Source organism: Magallana gigas, chromosome 9 (assembly GCF_963853765.1).
Source record: "Magallana gigas chromosome 9, xbMagGiga1.1, whole genome shotgun sequence".
Classification (NCBI taxonomy): Eukaryota; Metazoa; Mollusca; class Bivalvia; order Ostreida; family Ostreidae; genus Magallana; species Magallana gigas.
In genome coordinates, this window is record NC_088861.1 from 38,783,564 (window position 1) to 38,793,904 (window position 10,341).

At 30.4% G+C, this 10,341-nt stretch overlaps 1 long non-coding RNA gene across 7 annotated transcripts; it reads left to right on the forward strand.

Annotated features, from left to right (window-relative positions):
- The first annotated feature begins 2,282 nt into the window (after positions 1 to 2,282).
- LOC105347799 (uncharacterized) lies at positions 2,283 to 8,095 on the forward strand. 7 transcript variants are annotated; one of them, XR_010709719.1, is made up of 7 exons: positions 2,287 to 2,581; positions 3,301 to 3,359; positions 3,856 to 5,281; positions 5,536 to 5,641; positions 6,714 to 6,857; positions 6,978 to 7,301; positions 7,759 to 8,095. It is a non-coding gene; the product is annotated as an uncharacterized lncRNA (long non-coding RNA). The 7 variants fall into 7 exon arrangements; XR_010709720.1 differs by having other exon boundaries at positions 2,288 to 2,581; positions 7,819 to 8,095; XR_010709714.1 differs by having other exon boundaries at positions 2,283 to 2,581; positions 6,978 to 8,095.
- The last annotated feature ends 2,246 nt before the right edge of the window (positions 8,096 to 10,341 follow it).

Genomic DNA, 10,341 nt, shown 5'->3' on the forward strand with positions numbered 1-10,341 from the left:
ATATCATTATATGTACATGCCATCATTGTATTATTTGTTTTGTCTGTTTAGGTACAACGCCTCAAAACGAATATGACTTGCCATCATTGGATGAGATAACATTCTATTAATACCAATACTAAAACAACAAAGGTGCCGGTGAATAAATCTTTATATCATATCAATTAGTGTTTTTATGTATTCATTTTAAATAAAAGAATGCATGTAGCATCAAAAACATATTAATCATATTGAAATATGGATGGCGATTTACCTTTTCAGTAATCTTTATGACAAAAAGAATTTATTACTGGTAATGTAAACAAATTTAAACTGACTGTACATTGTTTTTTTTCTAGTGTTCTTCATCTACATTAAAGAAAATTTTCTTCAAATTTTTGTTTCATTGTTTAGTGCAAAAGTTACATAAGTCTTCTAGAATATTTGTTTCATGTTTCATACTTTTAAAGACCAAACATGCTGTGAACATTTAATAATTAACGAGGCCGAGTACAGAACGAGTACGCACGCTTTCGCGCAGCGTTTCATATGTATTGTGACGTCATCTTTTTGCTTGGTTGACGCCATGGCGTGATAGTTTCAACTGCATGTATTCAGAAAAATTGTTAAAAATAGCTCGTTTGATGCGTAAAATTAATGTTATATTGTGGAATAAACATAAATGTCTTGAAGTATAAGCTATATTTGGGCTCGGGTCGAAAACATGAAGAGGGTTTAGCAAGCCTAGCCCTCTGTCACGTTTTCTTAACCCGCCTAATTATAGCTCAATTTATATATTTCAAGACAGTAACCATGTATTTTATATATTTATATAAATGACCCTTAATATGTGATGTTATATATCTATTTATTACTTAAATACGTCTGAATGTTTTAATAATACTATAAAGATCACCATTTCCGCCTTTGTCAAATAAAAAATAGCCATTATCTGACAAATCTGGGAAATTAGGCATACAAAAACCAACTTTGATAAGACCCCTGGAACAAACCAGGAGTTAAGAGGTTTTTTTTAATTGACCATTTGATACCTTTTAGCAATAACTTTTAAATGTAGAACAGAAAAAGAAATCTATAGGGCAGAAGTTTTAAAAAAATGTAAAAAATGTGCAAAATTTATACATTTCAAGGAAAATCCAAAATAATGAATATATCAGTAGAAATTCATGTTAAAAATTTCATTCAAAAATCTAGGGCAGAACAAATTAGACCCGGCCTCGTTAATGTGAAAACACATTTAGTACATGTAACACTTGTTTATTCACAATATGTCGGCTCTTTTTACCAGAGCGGGTCGCCTTAAATATAATTAGACATATTTATGCAAAGAAACGGCAACGACTCGTTTACACAGATGTACGTTTACTTCGCTCTCTCGGAGCAATATGTAAAGAAGAAGGGAACAATAATAATTATTAATTTAGCGAATTTATGCATAATGATTTTGGTTGAGAGAACTACTTTGAGAGTCGTTTGTTTGTCACCAATCTCAAAACATTGATATCATTTAAGCTGTTGCCTTACAAAACTATACATCGTATAGCTGTCATTTATTAAAACGGGCAAGTTCGCGCATAGAATAAGGAATTAATTATACGTTTGGATCGATGTCTGATGCTGGTTCAATTGTGATTTTATCTTTTGCTCTTCATTTCCTTGTCCGTAATTAAATAATTCCAATCAATGAACAAAACTACATAAAGGGAAATAAACAATAACACTTCATTTTGCCCGAAGGTCTTTATACGATCGAGATATATAAGGTCTGAAGCACTTTAAAAGTGTCTATTTCCAAAAAAATCTAAAATTAAGCTTTATTAAAAATGTCGACTGGGAGTAGGATTGGAAGAGCTCGTAGAGGATTTACAGACGTTCTCAAATGTGGTTATCATAAACAACAGAATACATGCTGACAGTAATCCTATAGATCCTCGTTAATGACCGTGGTATAGTTTTTTCTCTGTAGTTGACTTCTAAAATTTGATGTACAGCAAGCTAGAAAATGCAGTAATGCCAGAGTTAAGTATGAAAATATTAACTTCTTGAAAACTATTGTCCTATTTGTCATGCACATGGATAACCATTTAATTGTAAACCAGTGATGTCAGAATCCTATGTTTGAGGAAATTGGATTTATAACTTCAATGCATCTTCCATAATGACGTGAGCGTGAATGTCCTTTGTCAGAGTACTTCCTCAAATCAAAAGTTATGTGATTTCTAACGCATTTCCTTAAAATGATATCCTATTTTAAATCGATTGTGCAAAAAACATGCACGTTTCATATCAGGAAATGCAAAAATAATGAGAAGGAAACAAAATACATGCGAACTAAGTTCAAAGTACATGACTTGTGAGAAAATGGCTTAGAGAAATGTTTTATTCTCTGATTCAATACTCTATAGTACACAGTTTTAAAATGAACAATTCTGGGAAAGAAAAAACAAAAAGTTGAATGTGTCTAAATAACGTTGGCGGACATGTTTGAAAAGATCCACAATACAAGTTTTAGACTCATCGTCCTACTGATACTGACATTTGGAATACGACACTCATTTGAAGACATTCCTAGATGTGTAGGGTGAGGGTTGTTTGTTTCCTTTTGTTCAGTTTTGTCTTTGTTTTGTTTATTTTTGTTTATCATTTATTTCCTTGTTTCGTTTCGGGTTTTTTCTTTTTGATAACCATACAAGTCTTTAACCTGACATGGGCTATTAAAGATTGTTTTTCTCAAAACGATTAAAAAACTATTCTTTATATTTAATAAAAACTTTTGAGGCATTGCAGACTTACATTTATTTGTAGCATTTGTAAGGAGAGCTCTACAGTGACACCAACAATGTGATATCAATTAAATCATCCCCAGTCAGTTTAGACTAGATATCTGAGTAGATTCCATCTTAACTAAGGCAACAATTCTAATTGTAGGTTAGAACTCTTACCGTCATTTATAAAAAAAATGTCAATTCTTTAGAATACATTCATACGTTTCAAAGAAAACAACAAAAATAAATGCAGTTTTGTCATAACTTCAGGCATTTTTATTATTCATAAGTATGTTTAAGCGATTATTGGTGAAGACAATAAAAAACTTAAACAGTGTATATGGTAGAGAATTTAAACAAAAATTTAGGATGCATGTAAGTTCTTTTATTTAATCTTCGTAACGTATACTTCTTTTTATGTACACTAGACATACACTTACCACTGTTCTACACCTATTTAATAAGAGACAAGGAGAGGGAGTAGTTTCTCGTGTTCTTTTTGTTTACATATCTAATTTACTTTGAGCATTTGCAGATATCCGTTTGAGTGTTGTCCTGGCTACATGTGGAATTATAGAAACAATATATGCGAACGTAAGTCTGGTCTGAATTGACTCAATATATTTACTGCAAACCAAATAAATAACGATCCTGAAATCATTAAACATCAAAAATTGGTTGTATGTGCTTATTATTCACCTATTGTGTGAACTGTTTTACTATAATAATCCAGCTACAGTGATATCGTCCATGATATACAGTTCCATAGCAACATTCTTTTTTGTGTCATTCGGTACACAGAAATTTACAAAAGTATACAATTACTGATGTTTCATTTTTACATTAATGTAATCTGACTCTAGTAGCCCGAATGGCTGCATGTTCGTATGAGCTGTTCAAATTACGCCAACTTTTCACGCTGTATTTTATTTATGGAATTGATAAAAGAAATTAGACAGTTTTAGAGAGGACGGCAATATGCAGTAGAAAAACTTTTCAAAAAAAATATTCAGACCTACCCTAAATTGCTACTGATTGTGCACGTTTTATAAACAAGCACCCATATTGGTATATATTTTTTGTTTTGCAGAATGTATGGCAGGTTACATCGGAAGAAACTGTACAAGTAAATGTCCCTTTCCTTATTACGGAGTAGAATGTCAGCAGAAATGTAACTGTAACCAGTCCTTATGTAATATATCCACTGGATGTATAGCGGCTGCAATGCCTTCTGGTGTCGGTACATGTAAGTACTGTGATATTAGTAGATGTGTACTTACAATGTTTTGTGTTCTTGTGCTTGCGCCAAGGGTGCATTTTTTCACCTGAGTGAAGTTTCAAAAAGAAAAACAAAACTGAAATAGGCTTATGACGGCAAAATTAAATATTTTAATCTAAAGTGAGACAAATTAAAATTGTATGTGTTATGGTTTATATTTGACTATTTAAAAACATGGGACTTCAAGTGTGAAAATCCTGCACAGTGCTTACTACATAATTGTTTTGTTCTTTAGGTTCATTATGTTCAACAAAAAACAATATTCGACAACTTACTCTTTTCTTAAATACAGTTAGGATTATGTTTATACAATGTTTATATTTAAATTTACAGTTAAAATGTTTTTAAAATAATTTTTCTATACGAAATCTAGACATGCCTTTACATAATGACACGGATATGATTTTAAAAAGAACTGCATTTCATTTGTATGCACCATGTGCAGATTGTCATTGAATGTAGAATTAAAAGGTCACATTTATAAATTGTCTTATTCAATAATTGGTCATTTCACTATTAAGAACCTTCACTGCATACAAAGCCGATAGCAGATATGTGAAGCAGCAATGTTAGAACTTTCCTACAGTTATGTAGATCTCTGCTGAACCATCAATTACTTAAAAAATCAAAATTATTAAAATCCAGTTCATCTTTAAATGTACGTTTAGCTTGCACTTAACCGAAATGTTAGGCAGAAATCGTTGTTGTGAATCGATCAATCATATGATTTCATGTTTCATAACATTAATAGTTATTGATACAGATGCATAATTTATGATATTACACGTTTCAATAACAAATGAATATAAACGTTATATATTTTGATTGCACTATTTTCCAAAATACCATGATGTGATTGTCGTTCCTTGTCTGTGTTGGCAAACTACATATCAAACCAATTAATTGCTAGGGTTATAGCTGGAGAGGAACCTTAATCGTGTTTTTGTTTTTTTTTTATTGTTGACCAATGTAAGGTAGGTTGCCAAATTTTACACTTTTTTATATAGCTTTAATGATTTTATTGATCAAAGGAAAACATTGCTAGTATAATCAAATTCGATTAATTGTATTATATATTGCGTGGTCTATGACAGTATTTTGTTAATCGTGTATTCATTAGCTTTAATTTGTAGATCCTGTACCTTTTGGTCAACTCCAAAAAGTTTGATTTGGAGATCTATGTCTGTAAAAAGGATAAAGAACATACCTGTAATAAGACAGAATCCAACATTAAAAGGTAAGTGAGTTCGATTTAAGTACATCTGTTAAACTTTAATTATCCTTAAACCTTTTTTACAACTGAATTTAAAGTGCTATAGAGCTATTTTGCTCACCAATCCTAGTTAACATAACGACAAAACTCTGTGACTAGTTCGACTTCATTATGTAAGAATTTCAAAGATACATATATACATGAACGACGCAGTTATAAACGAGAACACTTACTCTAATTCATATCTAATTATTTACAAAGCACATTTTTATTCTTAGATCTTCTAATGACCTCAACCTTTTCAGTGCTAGTGCAATAGTCCTACCTGGTCCATGCGAGTGCAATAATCCTACCTGGTCCGTGCTAGTGAAATAATCCTACCTGGTCAGTGCATGTGCAATATTTGAACCATAACAATCAAACATATGAGCAGAGCGTTTATGTTTAGTCGAGCATACGTTCACCATTTTTCTTTTATAGTGTACTTTTGATCTTCCTATTTGAAGATTGACTTTTAACAACTCTTTCTTTTTATGCATTGTTATTTATATTTGAAAAACAACCCCCTATAAAAAAACACATACAGAAAAAAAAACCACACAAACAAACAAAGCAAACAAACAAACACCTGTCGTTTGAACGGTCCAAATGGAAAAAGGAAGTTTAACCAATCAGCTATATATTCAATTGTAAAAGGAGACACGTGTTTTTTTTATTAAACTGTACACGGGAAATCAAGTGATACATACTTTTTTTTTAGTGTTTTGAACGTTTTATTGAGTTCTTTAAGTTATCTCAGTAGCTGGGTTTTTAGAATATCGTTCTTGATAGGATAGCTATTCACTGTTTTTTGTTTGTTTATTTTGTTGTTGTTTTTAATTTAACAACAGAGATTGGCTTAAAAGGGTTCTTTAAAATTGAAAAGAAAAGTCTAATATTCTTCTCTCTCGTTTTCAATGACAATCTTTTTATTACATGTTTTAAAATGTCCAAAATAATGAATGTTTGAGAAATATTGTTCTTATTCATGTACTTTTTAAGAGAAGTATATAGTATTTTAACAGTTAATAAACAACAAATTGAAAGGCAAGTAAATATTGATGAATTGTTTTTAATTTAATGTGAATCAGTCAACCTTTATCGAAGACTGGACACCTTAGTAATGACTGATGATATATATAACAGTGCTATCATATTGAGTTTTTAAAACTTATAACTCTTAGATTTGAAATTTACATTGAAATAGAAATAGAACTGTCAATATTGTATAATATTTTCTTAATACATATACTTCAGTAAAAAATCGATTTACAGCTGTTTTATAAATTCATAGATATTTTAGTGCATGAAATAACAAAAGTAATTTTGTTTATTGGTAACTTCTCCCCACATTTGAAGAAGAGTAGGTAACATCTCAATATATTAGCATTCCTAACAGTTCATAAATCTGTATTAGTAATTTCAGACTATGTCATTACTGAAAATACAATGCCATGTTTGGAATTGAACTGCAACGAAGATTCATCTGTATCTGGAGAGTGTCAACCATATTAATAATCATCTTTAGCAGGACTGTTGAATCGCAAAGAAATTGTACAGAGTAAGAAATAACATTTGTTATCGATAGGAAATAAAAAAGGAAGCAGGTGACACAATATAAAATTTGCTATACTTTTTTTTTTAGCATACCTAAAGGTTCTTCCCCTTCTTATATTCACAGGAACATCGATGGATGTTGTTTTGGTTATTTTTGGAGTTCAGAGACCAACACGTGCAACAGTTAGCTGAAATCATTAAGAGGCTAAATCCAATAATTGTCTCTAGAACTCCATAACTGATAAAGTTGTTGAGAAAAAAAATGAATATACTTCATTTTAATTATGTACATTATTTTTGTCAGAATGTATGCCAGGGTACACCGGACTCAATTGTACGATAAAATGCCCTTATCCTACATACGGAGAGAGATGCCAGGGATATTGTGACTGTAGCAATAATGCATGCGATGTGTCTTTGGGATGTATAGAGATAACAACGAGTGCATGTAAGTTCCTACATGTAAAGTTCTTGAAGAAATAATTAGAGCACTTATATGAAAGTAAACACTAAATACCGATTATAGAATAATCCTACTTTTAGATTTTTAGAATCACGATTAATATTTGTATAACTTCCCCTGCATCATAAAAATAAAAAAAGATTTGTACATTTGATCGTTTAGCCTAATTGCATAATAAAGTTGCATTATCCGAGTGCCTTTACAAGTATTTGATATATTTCATACGGAAACAAATCGATTACGTTGACTCTAACGAACATTTTATGACATGAAATTCAGCAATGAATAAGATAATAATAAAACCCAGTGAAATATATATTAAGGACATACTTTTAATCAAATTAAAAGAAGTCTTAATGACGTATTTGCGTTATATATATGCCTACAAATAAAAATCGAGTAATAAAACTTCACCTGAGTCAATCACGATATCTAAGATTAGATCCAATCCAACCTTATAATATAAAAGAAAAACATAAACCATCTTCAACATCTATCCAAGACTACAGACTCAGGGATCTACACTTTTATCGAGAAGGATCCATCACTCAACTGAACTTACGTGATAGGAACCGACCGGTGGAAAACCTCAGCCATTAAGAGTATGCCATCTATCTCTTTGTACCGTTAGTGAGTCGTGTCCAGTACTGGAGAACTATTTATTTACACAAGAACAACATTTTTTTTTTACTCGTGCGACGATTATTTAAATTTTGTAAGAAAGATGTATTTTAACATATAATTTTTTCATTGCTTGTGTGTAAATTATTTATTAGAATAAAACCAAGCAAAAGACGATTGTGTTGTTTTGTGTTGTAATGAAATATCCGATCAAATAGCTTTAAATTAAAAAAAAGAAATCTTCATTCAACCCTCCATATCCTTTATCACACAACTATACACCAAAACATTAATTCCATGCTAACTCCACATAGTTAATGTTTAATTTTATCAAATTTGTTTTATAATAATTTTAGAAAATAGGAAAATGAAAATATATTTATTCTTAAAGTGAAAACAATTCTAAAAATGTATTGCATATAAGGGAAATGGTCAAATTCGTCTTTTACCCGCGGAATACTAATCATTTACTATGTTTGTGTTTTTCTTGGCCGGCTGACTCTTTCATCCGTTATCTTTATCAATCAGATATCTCCAAAATTAATAAAATCTCCAACTGTTATAAAGAATTATTCGATAATTTTAATTTTTAAGCGCTAAGCGCATGCGCAAGCGCTTATTTGGTATACTGGCATGTCTGTGTGTATTAGTCAGTTACAAAATGTAGACTGTAAATGTACGCATATTTAAAACGTACTTAACATTTATAATACATACATGGTAGATTATATATCTAGATCATATTTTTCATTTGAGGAGAGTAAGTGTATATTACTATGGATTCATATTTGTACAATGTTTAACCCACACTAAATAATGAGACATTGTAACACAATTAGTGGTATAATTTGAAAGCCTTTGCGTGGGTCTCTGGTTATTGATTTTCAGAGTCTTCAATATTTAGGCTTCATCGTCATACCCGTAGTGTCATTAAAATGAACATCTTGTTGGGCTATTTTTTCATACGAGTTTCATGCTTTTGCTTGTTTATAATCAACATCAGTTTTGAGACAACATTTCTTATTGGATCCTATTAAATACGGTGTTTCTATATCCCCGCCAAAACATGCCAATTTATTCATGGATTTGTGAGATGTGAATCATTAAGCATTGCCTTGAGAAGATGGTTATTTCATGTAGTTAAAAACCCTAATTGGTAAATTTTCAGAGCTTTGGATCAGCGTATATGATCTAAAATCAGATAGGAATACCAAAAAGGAGGGGAAAAAATGCACAGAAAATTATATGATTCCATAAAGATCTCATTATTTTTATTAACGTTTCTCTTATGTCCCTTATAATTCACAACCCATAACAAAAACTTTATGTTACATACTTGTCTAATAAAATACATGTATGGCACAACGTGTCACATTTATCTTAAAACACCAGTTATTTTTTCTGTTTCCTTAAAAAGAAACCCTGCAAACATGTTTAAGAAACAGAAGATTATTCAATAGCTACCTACAAAAACAGAGTCTATTTTAAATAAAAATAAATTAATGTCATTCTGAAAGTACATGATAGACAATTAAAATTCCTAACAAATGTGATCAACATATTTAACTGAGAATAATATTATATGTAGACAGTGAATATAGTTGGCAAAATTCATTATAAAAGAAACATGAATTCCCTTTGAATTTAATACGGTGTAAGTGATTTATTTATATAGAAGTGTCAATCGTTTGTTTTCGAAAAAATCGCTTACGTAATCAATGTAAACCCTATATCGACATCGCACTAATTTATCCTCATGAAAACAAACCATAAATCAATCAAACAGATTCGATTATAGAAACATTAATTGATGTAATTAGTAACTATCACTGACCGTATTTAACAAAACACGACACACTCCCAAAGGGAACCCTACTTTAAAACCGGATCATCACGTATTTAGCAATAAAAACATGAATAAGCAAAGTATGATGAATTAAAAGAAATAGAATATAAATAGTTTAATAAGTTTATAAACACTGAATTTTCCATGTTGGTATATTCAAACAATTACTGATAACAAAACTATAAAAAGGTATTTAATAAAGACTTGAAAACACAAATGCATATTCTACAAACTAAGGCTCTTTGGTATTTAAAAAAGTTAATGCAATGATTACAAGGATTTCAATAAAGTAATCATTTGATAACTAAGGAAGTAGTATACTGTTGGTCTTTTTGTTTGTTTGTTTGCTTGATTGTTTGTTTTTGTGTGTGTTTTTTTTTTCAATTGTGCTTGTTATACCCATGATTCGAATTATGAATTGAAATTCTGAGTAATTTGAACTTGATGTAAGGAAATTAAGGAAATTGTTTGTTTGCCACCTTGCACCTTGCACTTGATCATTTAATCTAAATGTATATTATATTTTCTGAGTGCCTTTTTCAAAAATCAAATATATTT